Source organism: Gouania willdenowi, chromosome 24 (genome assembly GCF_900634775.1).
Source record: "Gouania willdenowi chromosome 24, fGouWil2.1, whole genome shotgun sequence".
NCBI lineage: Eukaryota > Metazoa > Chordata > Actinopteri > Blenniiformes > Gobiesocidae > Gouania > Gouania willdenowi.
Genome location: NC_041066.1, coordinates 13,311,954 through 13,327,549, shown reverse-complemented (window position 1 = coordinate 13,327,549; position 15,596 = coordinate 13,311,954). Strand labels below are relative to the sequence as shown.

General features: G+C 38.6%; 1 protein-coding gene across 1 annotated transcript in view; it reads left to right on the top strand.

The window, feature by feature from the left end:
• LOC114457416 (hormonally up-regulated neu tumor-associated kinase homolog B) overlaps positions 1 to 15,596 on the top strand; it is a 124,100-nt gene that overhangs the window by 9,191 nt on the left and 99,313 nt on the right. Inside the window, exon 2 of the mRNA XM_028439193.1 lies at positions 10,364 to 10,416. The gene's annotated coding sequence lies outside the window, so the exon portion shown is untranslated. The remainder of the gene's footprint in view (positions 1 to 10,363; positions 10,417 to 15,596) is intronic.

Here is a 15,596-nt window from a genome sequence, read left to right as displayed (position 1 = left end):
ATCAGGACGGAATATAAATAAATAAAATAAACAAATAATATATAATTTACGTTTGTGTTAGTGGTAAGCCTGCTTTTATTAATAAACTGTTAATGTCAACATCATTTCTGATGTTAAGAAAGCTCTGACCTTTAAGCCTTTGCCTTCGCACTTTGATGTCTAGATGACATCTTTTCGTGGCACTGAAATTTCATTGAAGACGATGTGTAATCTTGAGCTTTAGCAGAACAGGCCCCTCCCTCTGTCTGAGTATCACTGGATTCCGTGTGTGGACGTTCTCCCAGAAATTGAGTTCTGGTAATGGTTTCACTCTGCCGCTTTCCTCAAACCTTCCACAACAAATTAGAATTTAATATTGTTTGTTGAGCCTTCGGAGCTCAGCAGCTTTGACCTTCTCCTCAGCTGTGTCCTGGGACGTCTGACATTCCAGAATAAACACAAAAACAAACAGTGCAGTGCAGACAGGGAGGCTGGGTCGAGATGGGTGGCACTCGCATCTCTCTGAGATATCAGTCTGTGCATGATGCAGGGACGTCTGAATAATTTCATTTTTTTTTATCTCTTTACCTATCATTTTATCAAATATTTTACTTTGAAAAATGAAGTTAAATCCATCCATTCATTTGTTTTCTACTTAAAGCAATAAAGAAAAGAAAAAAGAATTGTTAATTTCTTCTTTTTTTTTTTGTTGTGATACAAAAGTTAAAGTTACTCCAAATATATCTTCAATAATTAAGTTGGTTTGTGTGTTTATAAAGCTGATTTTTATGATGTGGATTCAACTAGAGCCGATTGGGGAAAAATCCATTTTAGATTTTACTTTGTGTGTAAAAGACAATTTTATGTTTTATATCAGAAATTACAATAAAGAAGGACTGTGGAAGGAAGCGGATGTACACATACTGTATATAGGAAAGGAGGAGAACATGCAAATGCAACACAGAAATGTACCAGAATCCCTTTGAGAAAGAAGGGCTAACCACTATTTGTAACATGAATAACACAATTTATTATGTAAGTAAATTATAAAAAAGTGGATAATTTAATATTTGGGTGAAAGCTACAGTTTGTCTATTCTGTGGATTCTAGGGCACACATAGTTTCTAAAGTGCTCTGATGGGTCTAAGTGTGTGTTTGGTGCTGAATCTGAATATTTTGGACTCTGACAGGGAGGCCCAGAAACTCAAAACGCCCAAAGTTTATTTTGACCACCTTTAGCTTCAGGGGAGCCTGTGTAACGTTGACCCTTGACCCCAACCACTCTCTTACTACTTCCTATCCCACATTTGTGGTTTAAATTGATGAAAACAAAGAACAGAGGAAAGCTGAGGAAAGTTTTTATCACTTTTTGCCGTGGTCCTTGCATCAGTGATGGTTTCTCATTCAAGAGCATCATAAAAGTGAACGTTCTTTATGCGTTTTACAGCTCAACACATTCTCCACCTTTTCCTTTTCCTACTCCTTCCCTTTTTTCTTTTCCTCTTGGTGCTGAGGAACAGCAGGAATCCGCTGCAGATGATGAACACCCCACATGAAATAGTCTCTCGCCCCTCAGGGCAGGAAACCCCTCGCAGCCCAAAGCTGGAGCACCTGCATGGGCTTCCATGACCAGTGCCATGTGTCCACCAGGCTAGTGCCTCCAGAACCTGTTCTGAGGCACATTCTGAAGAATAAACATACACACACGCCCTCAGACAAATAGTGGACTGGGGTCAGGGGTTAAAGAACCCCCTTTCCTGTCCAGACAGACGAGGCCTCCCCTCGGTTCCTCTCTCTTTTCTCTTTTTTTCTTCTTCTTCTTTCTTCAGCTGAACACAACAGCCTAAACTGCATTTCTTTTTCATTTTGTGTGTGACTGACGATGTGTTTGTGAAGGCAGCCTAGACTTGTCACCTCATCTCGTCCTACTGATTAATTCTGGGCCAGGTGCTCTTCACTAAAAGCAGGCAACGGAGTTGATCCGACACTCTTCACCGCGCTTTCCCAAGCTTCATTAGGGTGTGATCATATGTTACATAGGTCTGAAGAGACTTTGGCAAAAGGCGTTTTTGGCCACAAATGATACCAGGTTTCTTAAAATAATGTTAGGCTGTGTATCAAATGAACACGTACTCTGAAAATTCTTCTAATGGGACTTTTTACCAAAAGGTTTTCAACCATATGTATATATGATTTCATGCATTTGAATGACTATAGGTGTATGAAATCTTCCCCCCGTCTCAGAAGTGGATGATTTCCTTCCAAATTGAGTCAAACAGAGCACGTCTGTGTGTTTTTCAAGTATCCAGAGTACATTTTTCTACTTTTTCAGCTCTGGGTGTGTTTCAGAGCAGGCCTCTGTGGTGCAGGGCTGCTTTAGTAATAGCCTGGTGTGCTCTGCTGCGCTAAGATTAATGTGAGGACTTATTGAAGTAATGATGGAGCCATGAAAGAGCACTCTAGGTCGTGGTTTGGTCCCAACACATGAGCTTAATGGACCTGGTGTGTACATCCCCGTGCATGTGCTGCATGTGTCTGTGAGTTTTTTTTTTTTTTTTTTTTTTTTTTTTTTTTTTTTTTTGGTTGTGCAGATAAAATTAATTGAGAGCTTTCTCATTCGTAGAGAGAAATGAGTCTGCGTTTCTGTGAGATTGATCAAATTGTCCGACTCAAGGTGAACGTTGATGTGACGGTGTGTGTGTAACTTTAGACTCCTGTGTACCTTTTTGTCATTTGGGGTACATGCATAGGCGGAGTTTGTAGCCAGAGGGGGGTGGGGCGGGGGGTTGGGCAAAAGAAAGAAAAAAATTAATTCTCAAGATTCACGCCAACCACAACGTGTGCAACATATACAGTCATACAAAAATGATTAGTAACATAATTGATAATGTTGACTACAAATATTTGCGTCGACGCGTCATTGAATAATGTCCACCATCCCGAATGCAGGTTAAAATGCATGTTTTCACTCATTCGTGCTTTTAAATGTTTCTTAAATACAGCAGCACATCACAAGTATCATATACCGTTTGAAAGTTGAGAATCTTCCGTCTTTAACCATATAAAGTAACCATTCTAAGACACAGCAAACGCAGTCAATTATTTTGTCAAACTTGGAAAAAAAAATGGCGTCAAACAAGCCAGAACTGCTCATCTTTAAAGCGATGCCATGTCTTACAATGAATCCACATAGTCCATCAAAGACATTAAAAAAATCCAATGAATCCAAGGATTTAGTCCAAAACAGTAAAAATGCAGTAAAAAAAAATGTATAGCGTATAATGTCCTATTTACAAGAAGAAAGCAGCTCAGCCCTGGTAAGTTCATGATAAAATAAAGCCGACGGCTGCTTCCTTTTACCAAACATGAACTGCTGTGCAGTATCGCTTCACCATTTACATTGTGAAGAAGAATTGTGCAACAGAAGAAGAACCAAGTCACATGAAGAACAACAAATGAATTCATATATATTTTCTTCAGTCACTGTGTTGTATGGCACTTAACATATTTGTATATTATGTACATTATATTAGGAGTTGTATTATTTCAATTGAATATGGGAAAAACGTGAGTTTCTTCAACCTGGCCCACAGCTGGTCAGCATGTTCCTCAGATTATGGATGGTGGAGGCAACATTGGAGGGAGGTTGTGTAAATACGACTTAAATGAAAGTGTCTCCGTCGCAGCTACTGCCCCGTGGTGTGTATGAGCACAGGAGTGTATCCCTGTCTTTGCAGCGTCTCCGTGAGGCCCAGCAGGTGCTGACAGGGAACCCCCCCCACACACACATTCATCTTTAAAGCCCCTTTCTTCTGTGTGAATGTGTGTATATGCTTCAATGCCAGCAGGCTTGATCTGCTCAGTGTTGGTCGGAAGTTTGATTTGAGTGACAGCCCAGCAGTCACTGGGGTTATTGGGAGCAGTTGTGGGAATAGTGGGACCTTACAGCCTCGCATCTTTAAGGCCTGAGGGGCAGAGATGGAGACAAAGGCAGAGACAGTCTAAACAGAACGATATGAAGCCTGCATGACTGGATGTGTTTCAAAACAGGTTACTAAATGTGTCTACATTTCACAGACAGCTGAGAGATAAAATTGGAACTCCTTGCAGATAAAAAACATAAAAAAAAGCAGCCTTACTACTTCATAAGCGCCCTGCTTTCGGGAGGGAAACCCTGGGGACCGTGAAGGTTTATGGGAAAAGGCTCCGACTCACAGAGTGATGTCATATGTCGGAGACAGGCTAAGCTCTCCCTGACTGATACTTGTTATTTGAGTCAAACGGTCTTTCAGGCCTGTTGTACGTGCTTCCGCTGCTGTGATTTGAAGAAAGCGCTGGCTCACTTTTAAACATGGAAAATGAGAATCTATGTTTTAGGGGTTGTTGCATAGAGCCAGGACACATGCTGCTTTACAGTGTAACATTTGCACTCTGTCCTTTTAAATGATTAATATGCATCCGGTCCTTTTTGTGACAAATGTATCTGGACCAAGAACATTTCATTCACATCAGTATTATTGATTACCAGCTGATGTGGAACAACTCCAGACTTTGGTGTTGATGCCGGTACTTTAGCCTAACAAACACTCAGTAAAATAAGTAAATAATTTAATATAATAACAGTTCAACAAGGTGATTTTGGACTTTCATTGACTTGTTAGGAGATACACAGAGGTTCTATAATCTTGCTGATTTAAGCTGCTACCCACAATGATTTTTATTACTATTAGATAAGATTAAAGTGTAGGCCTCATAGATCAATAGATCAAATATCATTGACTTCAGTTGTTGCACTCTCTTACTGACATTTTCGGAACGGTTTTATGCATTGCATTGTGGGATGTAGAGTCCTGTAAACGGATGCATAGAAGTGTTTTTACTTCATTCCTACCGTGAATTCTTGTTTCTTTGCCAGACACTGAGGACAGTGAGTGACGCAACCTTCAGTCCGTAAAAACACCAGAAATGTGTTGGGAAGTCAATTTTGCAGAGTTTTGGGGGCAAATGCAAAAAATCACTGTAAGAACAAAGTAAAAAAAAACAATGGGACTCCACATCCCACAATGCAATGCATGAAGCCTTTCAGATAAAGGTCAATAAGAGAATATTTACAGTTGACCTTTTTCTTTTTATTTGTCTTTTATTTTGGAGAAAATCATGTTTAATTCATTGATTTACGAGGCTTTGATCTATAAAAAATATCTCTGACTTGGACCTGCGATACACGACCACAGTATTTTCTGTAAGATTATATTAGATAGTTTTGAATACAGTGGCACATTTACTGTTCTAATTTTTAGCACCAGTAGAGTCAATAAGTTTTAAGTTTCTTTCTGAATTTGAAAAAAAAAAAATGCTATGGTTGAAATTAATGAAACATTTCTTATGATCTTTGTGATTTAGTGAGACACTGTTTTTAAAATTTCCATATTGAACAAATAAAATGTTAATATAAGTCTTAGTTGTTCAATTGCTTTAATAAAATATAAGAGCGGTATTTGTATCTAGGCCACTCAGTTTGGCCTTATTTTAGCTGCAAAAAAAAAAAAAATGAAATAAATTTGAATTCCTGCCATCAGAATAAAACAAATTACACGTTAAACCCGGAGCTCATGCATACATTTATTTCACATATACTGTATATTGATTTTGAATAATTAGGATGTTTCACTGCTTTGTGTATGTATGCATATTTAAACATTGTGTACAAAGAAAGGCAGCCATAGTTTAAATAATTAAAATAAAAAAATAATTTTTCTCCAAATTTTGTGCTGTTCTTGTCATGACCCTTATCTCCACTAGAGGGCATACATTTTCTCTTCGTAGAATCACTGAATCTGTTTGCTTTCTGTCCTTCTATTAACTGTGGACACAAACATAATAACATTTTAGTGTTGACTCACTCAGAATGTCTTGGTTTACACTGTTTAACATGTCCTCCATGACAACGAGCACTATGAGCCTAATTCATGCGATACAGAGTGAAGGATCACTGAGAGGCATGAGGCTGTTACACAGCACCAAAGTTCTGAAAGAATGCATTCATTTAGTTATACAACTAAAAGCATCCTTTCAAAGGCTGTTTAATCTTTGATTTTGTGAGTTCCTGTGAAGGAGAGACAAATGCAGTGTTCCTGTTAGATAAAGCTGGCCGGCAGCCATTTGGGTTAGAGGTGTCTTTAAACGAAGAGGTGTAAATCTACTGCCCATGTGCTGTGGGGGGATGTCCGTTTTTCTCCAAACCCTCAGAGCCACTCACAGATCAATAAAGTTAACTCAAAACATTCACACTCTGCCATCTGAAATCAACCATTTAATGGTTGCTGTTCCTGTAAAAGTGGAAAAAGGCCCCTTCAGATTTATTGGGGCAGAGAGAGAGAGAGAATTCCAAAGAGGAGAAAGTTGGATATAAAATTGAGGGATGTATTGTTTTTGTTTGGGTTTGTTTAGGAGCTGTAGATTCTGACTATGTAGACAACTCAAATAAACAACAGATTGGCAGAAGTCTGCGTTTACTCCTGAGGGGCCTTTACTCCCCCTTAAACAGTACGCGGCTGAAGACCGTTAATTATTCAGCCAGCGGAGCCACCATTTTTTCGAGTCACATATTTTGCTAAAACACCTGTATGCTGTATGAGACTTGGGGCATAATGGCGCCCATGCACCGTCATTTTTTGACTTAATTTCTAGTGTATGATGTTTTGTCGGAGTTCTCAATTCAAATTCACCATTTAAGTGTTTAATATATTTACGTGAAGGGTTCGTGACAAACAGAAGCTGGTTCTGCTGGAGATTTCTTCCTGTTAAAAGGGAGTTGTTTCTTCCCACTGTTGATAAATGCTTGTTCATGTGGATCTTGTTAGGTTTTTTTCTTTCTTATTATGAATTTTATATTTTGATAAGCGCATTGAGATGACTTTGTTGTAAATTGCGCTATACAAATAACGTTGAATTGAATTTTGAATCATTACTTTCCCCCAAATACCTGAATACTTTTGTGTGAACTAAGGTATGCTCACATGTATTCATTAGGATCTAAAGAGATTACAACATATGCATAGAAAAATGTGTGAGGTATAATGTTAATGTTTAAATGATGGTCTATAGTCTAGGTTGTTTTAACTGGAAATCAGCAGTGTGTCTTTTGGATTTCTTTTACAAAAAATAATTCCTCTTGTTACAGACGTATCCTCGACTCTTCTTTTGTTCACTTCCTGGATATGGCCCATAAACCCTCAAGCACACAAACACAAGTGTCTACCTGAAAATCATCTGATGATTAGTTTATGCTGATGAAGTGCATAGTAAGTGTACCATTTACAAAACTCCTTCCCTCCAGCTCTCGCTCCCAACTACCGGTCAGTCAGACCTTAGGAGCCACACAGGAAGACCAAAGAAGACAAATGAAATTGTCCTTTTTACATCTATGTCTTACTTTTGCGGTTTACGTTACTACATTATGGGGTAAATCCCTCTAGCAGCTGCCAGACTGAGCCGAGTTTCATGGGATTGTGTTACCTACGCGCTGTGCTTTATGGTGGCTGCAAAGAAAATCCTACACGTTAACAAGCGCGCATGGAAAGAATTAGATGGTGGGCTCCACGCTGGGCGCCGCGTCCCATCAGATGTGATGTTACGGGCATAAAGCTGCCATGCATCCAGATGACAGGCGCTGACAGTTGAAGGCACAGGTCAGGAGCTCACACTGCAGAAGGCTGTTTAAGTCTCTTGCTGCCATTTAGCTTGTCTGGAGCAGACTATGTTGTGCCGACTGGATCGATTGTTGAACATGTGTGGGGCACAAGCAGGCTTGTGCTAGAAATGTGTTTGTGCGACTGTACGAGCCTGTATGTTTATGCTGCTATTGGGGATTTAATTTGATAAGCGGTTGGCGGATTTGTCAGCGCTCAGCTGGGATGAAGGTTTTGGCCTCTGTATATTTTGAGTAAACACAAAGAAATTCACTCCAGGTTTTCCTTTCTTTCTCCAACAGCTAGCACACATTTATCTTGGTAGTTTGACAAGACAAAGATGTTGCTTTGTATCTCAGAGCAGCTCATTTGTTCAGCACAGAACGCAACAACTTCAGTGACTATGTAAGCTTGATATGGGCTTTATTTGTGAGGTTTCTAGAACTAAAGATAATATTTTTTTTAGCTTAGTCTGCTAGTTTTGCTAGTTCCTCATAACAAGCAGCAAAGTTAAGAACTGTTATGCTTCCCACACAAATTCTTAGTCATGTATCGTGGCAAATATTGTTATTTTAGTAATGTAATATAGTTGTTTTCCCTGAAATGTCAGAACATTTTAATTTGGTGATTGGCAAAGCAATCAACAAATAGACAATTATCATGAAGTTATATCCATAAGGTTGACATTACGCTGTCAATATTATGACATGACACCTGTCATTAATAGGGGTGAGTATTGGCAAGGATGTTGCAATACAATATGTATCACAATACTTGGTCGCGCTATATCGCGATATTCTACCCAGTTAATATTAAAATTAAACGTAGAGATGAAAAATCAAGTTGCTGTATTTGTTCATCAGAAGATATTGATCATTCAGAGGACAAATTGAACTGTTTCCTTCAAAGCATCCTATTTATTATTTATTATTAGTTTTTGTACATTTTCACTGAAAAAAAGAAAATACAGTGTTACACACTGCTGTCATAAAATCAAGTAACCATTGCAACACATTGAAAGCATTGTAACCACTAAAATATTGCACAAAAACACAAAACTATTGATTAAAAAAATGTAATAAAAAAATTAATAATAGTAAAATAAATAAATATATACATTTATTTTTAAAAATAAAAAAATTGATTTAAAATTGGCACCCAAAAAAAATCGCGATATATATCGTGAAATTGATTTTTTTTTTTCACACCCCTAGTCATTAGCATGAATGAGGTGTCATGAAGGCTGTCATTAAGTGTTGTTCGTTACCCTAACCCCACTAGATCCCTCCACCTAACCCAAAAAAGGTCAACATAGCTCCAAAGGTGTCATAATGTAGCAAAAGGTGTCATCATTTAGCGTACAACCTTCATGACAACTTATTCATGCTAATGACAGACAATGACAGCGTATTGTCATCCTGATGTAAAAAAAAGTTGAGTAAAGGGTTGTTAGCCAATATTCCAAGGGTGAAATTGCAAAGACTGAATATTTCTTCCTGCCTAAAAGTAATAAAATAAAATAAAATTGAGTCACACTGTTATTTACCTGATTCCTCATTTAAATTGTCCAAGTCTTAAAATAGTACCAAAGCATTGCATTATTCATTATGGTCCTGGAAACCTTGTGATTTTCAAATAAAAGTTCAGAAGGGAAGTAGTTACGTTTATACTTTAGAACCAATTCATCTAGACTCAGGTTTCAGGCGTGTGAGGAGACTTTAACATGGGACACATATGGAGCTGGGGGTGGCAATGGAGGAACTGTAATGTAGTCACAACACAAAGTTCAGAACAGAGGAAACGGTCTCTCTCTTTTCCTAGAAAACAACACGAGTACAAGACCACACGCATGGCATACTGTAGGCTATATGCAACAACAAAAAGGTGATGATGCAGACTCTTACTTTTAAAATATCCTACTAGACCTGTATCATTGTATTTGGTTAATGAAGTTCCTCTATCTCTGCCTTTGATTCCACACACAGACCATCCCTTCCTACACAAAGCTCCACGTTCCCTAACGCTCCATGAATGGCTCGACTGTTTTTACTCTTATCTTTTCATTCCTTAAACTCCTTTTCCCTCCTCCTCCTCCTACGCAGGAAGCAATAATAGACTTGTATCTCTACAGGCAGCTCTTCATAGAGAAACAGACGACTAAAACATAAATGCAAATGATGGAAAAATAACTTCAAACACTGCATTTTCTACTGAATTCACTGTTACTTTCACTAGAGTTGCCTAAAAGCTTATGTCAGCATAAAAGTGAATTCCTTTTAAGGAATGCAAGGCAAACCATTACAATAATACAGCATGCTTGCATAATATTCCAAGACTCTATATTACCCATAATTTGTGATTAAAGTTAAATCCATTCCATCCTCTAAGTTTGAACATGATACCTATTATGTAATATTGTATAAATCTTACTTATTTCTTGCATTTCTGATTAAAGCTTACGCCTGTTAGGCAGTTTAAGGCCGTGCTAATTAATGAAGAGGAAGCTAACGTGTAGCATTAATGAACAGTGTTTTAATCATGAACCTAGAACTAAGACGGGATGCTCTTATCATCCATTGTTGTGGTTTTCAGCACTAAAGTTCACTATCGGAAGCCAAAATATTGTACCGAAAAACTTTTAGAAGTCAGTCAGTGTTTTTATTTATTTTTTCTTTTGGTTTTTTTTGGCCCAGATCTCGAAGGAGACGGGAGTTGCCAGACCCTCAGAGGTTGCCACAGCAGACAGGTAGGATTTCAGGTGTAGATAAACAGATATCATATCGGATCATAATGATAGCAAAGGTGTCCAATTTTGTGTCCAGCTACTATATGACTCTACATTTGACTCTAAGATTGTTTATAGACTAGAAGAAATTGTGGATATTCTTGTTCTCCCTCAGCATACACAGGTTTATTTATTTCCCCAAATGTTATATTGGGTTTATAAGGAATTCAAAATTGGGAGTGAACAACTTTGTGAATGTGATAGTTTAGTTACGGGTTCAATAGATAATGTGACACCACATGATTTCATTCAGTAGAATGGAGGCCAAATGGTACTTTTAAAGGTCCCATGTCATGCTATTTTTCACCCATCTTCATTTGTTCTAAGAACCCCAAAAAACATAGTATTTGAGGTTTATTTTCTCAAACTCACCTGTTTTCCAGAGTTTTAGCCTCTGAAAAGTCAACGACTCTACACAAACGGGCTGATTTACGGCCTACTTATGCATATTCATGAGTGGGCATGTCTATAGATGGGACACTGACTTCCTCCTTCCCGCACAGTGACTTAGGGCCAGAAGACGGCCAGACAGAGCGTGTGGGCGGGGAGTTCATCAGTACATACAAAGACTGTAGAAAAAAATACACACATAGCACTACGTGAAGGACGCTGACATGCTTACCTTCCTGGGCGTGTCTGTTTACATGTCAATCACGGCAGAGAGCTTCCTGGAGACGTGGCTTCTCCAGCTCAGTGCCATGTCAAAATTGTCATTAAAGTGGGAACGCGTCATCAAATTGGAGCGAGGTGTTTAAGCTCACCCTGCAGTAAGAAAGGAGCAAATGAAAAAAACACTTTGGGCATGTGTATGAAGCCTAAATAGAACTTTATGATGTTTAAAGCACAGAAAAGTTAATTGAGCGTAACATGGACCCTTTAATGTAAGACATTTGCTTTTACTTTCTGTTAGACTGTAAATGAGAAATCCACTTTACAAAGCCAGTGTGCTGTAGGTATGTTCATTAAGTCAGTTCCAGCAGTCCCTTAAGTTTCCCTTTGACCCCTCTTTTCCCATTAGTCCAAATGACACCATTTGCTACTTGTCCTTTGGCTCCTGGTGACCTTCCAGGACCACAACCACCATCACCACCACACAAGGAGACCTAACAGCATGAGCTCAAAAGCTGTAGCTTGATCACATTCACATTTAGACTCACGCACCAAACTTCCAGAGTCTCCAAAGTTCCTGTGGATTCCTCATCTTCATAAAGAAGCTATATGGCATAATCCAACAATTCACACTGTGATATGCTACACATATAGCTTACAGGGACCCCACATTGACATATCACCTCCACACTCCACTCTGAGCCTTTGAACCAAGTGAAAACACACAGACACACACACACACACACACACACACACACACACACACACACACACACACACACTATGGCCAGTAGGTAAACTACTGCGGAGGATATAGAGTGTTGTATCTCACTGTGACTGCAGGAAACCCTGCACTCGCTTCCACCTTCAGTCGGATGAAAGGAGTTCAAGGAGCTAGAGTTCCACTCCCTACAGCGTGTGAGTCAAAGTGAGCATTTGAGTGTGTGGGAGTGCAACACAGCGCTTAGGAGCCCCTATCTCCTGCCTTTGCGGTTCAAGCATAAGCACATTACAAATTCACACATGCCCCTACCGACATCCCTACACTTTAAAACCTCTATCGCGCTACATCTGATACAATCACAACACGGCCACAAAGAGGCTGCCAGACAGGGGGTACCGGTTTTTGTGTGTGTGCGTGTGTTCTCAAGCCCCATGGGGCAGGATGCGGGTTATAGGTGCTTTAAAATAGCAAGAATTTCACCTCTCACATACACACCTACACCAACATAGGTTATGTTTAAACTGGGAAATTTTAAACCTTATAATGGGATGATTAGGCAACTACAGGCAATACATTTGCAGGCCTTTTTCCTTCTTTAAAATTGTGTCAAAGGGCATTGAGCTAAACCTTCCTGTCAGAACTAACAGGAAGAAGAAGTAAGCACTCAAGATCATTTTTTAAAATTTATTTACGAGTAAGTAATGACCATTGAAGTTTATATATTTTCGTTGTTACAAAGTAGTTGTTCCCTGGTATAGAAAGCAAAATATATTAGTGATCAATCCCGATCATGAATTAAGCATTCCTAAAAACTTTCTATCTCATCAATGGTTGCACGTACACGTCACATGGACACCAATGACGCAGACTTTGCCACCTTATAGAAAATCCATTCAATTTCCATTCATTTTATAGCAAAACGACCGCACTAATGCACTCTGAAGTCTAATTAATAGTTTTCTTTGAAACACTTAGTTGTTAGCTGATCTACCAGTTCACAGCTGCCCCCACCCACCTTCACGTTTTGTCTGTGATTGTGTGAGATTGACACACAGTAAAGTTTTACAGGTGCGCTGAAGCGGATAATTTGCCTGTTAGCTGTGACTAATGAAATCTCCACTGCTGAGCCCTGGACTGCTGCAGGGGCAGAGGCCACTTTCCTGTTTGGATAGGCAGTGCTTTAAAGCTGAGCAGAGGGAGCCTGCTGCATGTGGGAATGCACCGTGTCTCACAGAGAACCAGCATTATACTGTATATATATATGTGTGTGTGTATATACTGTACATATATGTGTATAAAGAGAGGATGAAAGCTATAGGGAAGTGAGCACAACATGACACAGCGTTTCATTTTTGGCACTCAACAATGAAACAAATGTCATCAATGTCACTAAATATTGTACAGGTCATGTAATTACCAGCTTATACCCAACAGCTGTATTATGATAAGTAACAAGCAAAATTAACTGAGATTATCTTATATTATGGTAAGTCAAAGTTTTGTCAACAGAGGAGATTTATTATAGTAGAAAAATGTCCACAAGTAAGAATTAGTGTTAATTTCCATCGACTACAAAGCGACATTAACTGTGACTATGACTAACTAAGAAAAAAAAAAAAAACACATGGGACAAAATCCAATCAGAACCAAGTTAGCGTAGAAGGCGGGACAAGTTGGTAAGTGATCCAATAGGAAGACAGTTGATTGTGTTTGCAAATGCATTGATCATATTAAATCTGTGTATTAACAAATCTTAATAGCATCCCATATCAGGTTGATAAATTAATTGAATCTGTAAAAAAAAAAAGAATAATAAATAATAAATTCTTATGTTTTAGTCAACTACGTCTTTAACAAATGTAGTAATCTACAGTCTTAAAGTCATATAGTTGACTAAAACTATACTAAGGTGGAATAGTCCTGATTGCAAAATTTTGACTAAAACTAAGTTGCATTTTAGTCAAAAAACTATGACTAAAACTAAATGAAAATTTACTGTCAAAATTGACTAGATGGACAAAATCCAAATTGTGACCATCCATTCCCAATAAGGGGAGCGTTCGGTTGCAGTAGGATGTGGAAACATTTAATAATCACATTTCAATAACGTACTATTATATATAAATAAATATATATTATATAATATATAAAATAAGAGTTTCGCTCAAAAGTTTAGCCCTTTTTAAACTAAGGTAATCGTGGACGTAATGATTAAAAAAAAAAAAAAAAACTTTGGCACACAAAAGGCAAAAAGTTAAATTAGCAAAAGTATTTAAAAAAAAATAAATAAATAGTCACTATTATTCCTGATATTTGGGGTACAAATGATTTAATGGAAGGGCTCAGGGCATAGGCGTTTCCAGCTATAGGCAGACTGATTTAATTGAATACAGTCCTATTAGCCACAAGGGGGCCCCACAAAGCTGAGCCAACAGGGATAAAGACAAGCAAATGACATTATCTTAAGATGAATGTAGGATATAAGAATAAGATAATCTAATTTCATGAGCTGTGGCTCGTGTTTTAAAAGTGTAATTTAGTCAAAAACTTAAAATCCCATCACTCAGCAGTTTGTTAAAACTGTATCCATCAAAAAAAAGTATAGAACCGGCTCTGGCTAAGGGTGTACACGCCACGTGACAAAAAAAAAAAAGAAAACCTCTGGAGTGTGTAGCATACAGTGCAGAGATCACACAATGTGTCACTTAAATCCTGTTAGGGGTCATCAAGTGTGTCCATACCCTCACGTGTGCGTGTCAATGCAACAACCACTCTGCAAGTGGCGAGTTGATGAGGGGACCATCACCTCTGACCCTCGCACTACTTAAGGAGCAGGAATGTGCGCGCGCACACACACATGGATACAAACACACACACACTGCTCTCTGTGCCCCTCAGTCCCCTGCTGACAGAGGTGGTCGCTGCAGGTATGCGACCTGACTTTCAGTTCTGATTGATGATTGGCTGAAGGTGCAGTCAGCAGAATGTCAGCAGGCCCTAACGCTGACCCGTCACCTCTGACCTGTGACTCAGGACCATGGCGTGTTAACGGTGTCATGTAAAAGACGTTGAAAAAAACTGTTGTCTTATTTTAGTCAAAGTCATTAACGTTTCACTGTGTTTATTTTCTGCCAGTGTAACCCACAAACCAGCTGATCTGACCTTGGAAATATATTAAAAACTACAGGAAGAGGTCTGGTAATGTAAACATATACGTGATATATTGATATTTTTCTAGGTTCATCCTTTTGCTTTGCGTGTTATGATGCGTTCATGTGGGAGGTCCTTTCAGCTCTCAAGGTGGTGCCTGGTGTTAAAGGCCACTGTCCAAGTGAATGTAATGAGCTGGCAAGATGGTGCCTGTGAGGTTGCTTATTTCACTTATGTGTCACTAACTGATGGGACACCTGCTTTGCTCATCAGTGCCTCGGTTGTGCCTTCAAGTGAAGAGCCTTCAAGCTCATTGCATTCTTTAATACACATTTAAAAACATAGTATTTTTTGTAAAAGGAGTCGTTTTATTTGAAATATTGCAGTTTAATTAAACTTGTGTTTAATGCAGTAAAAATGCATTATTAATATTGTATTTAAAGTACATCATCAGCAGCTTACTGTAGTTTATTGATGTAGAACAAGGGTGTCAAACTCATTTTAGTTCATTGGCCAAACCAGAAAAATCCATGTTTTTGTGAAGGAAAAAAAGCACAAATTTAAACGAAAACAGAATGTGAAGCAATTGGTGAAAATCCCTTGACTTTGCAACTAATTTTCTTGGAATTTGCCTGAATTCTAGTGGGATAATTTGTGA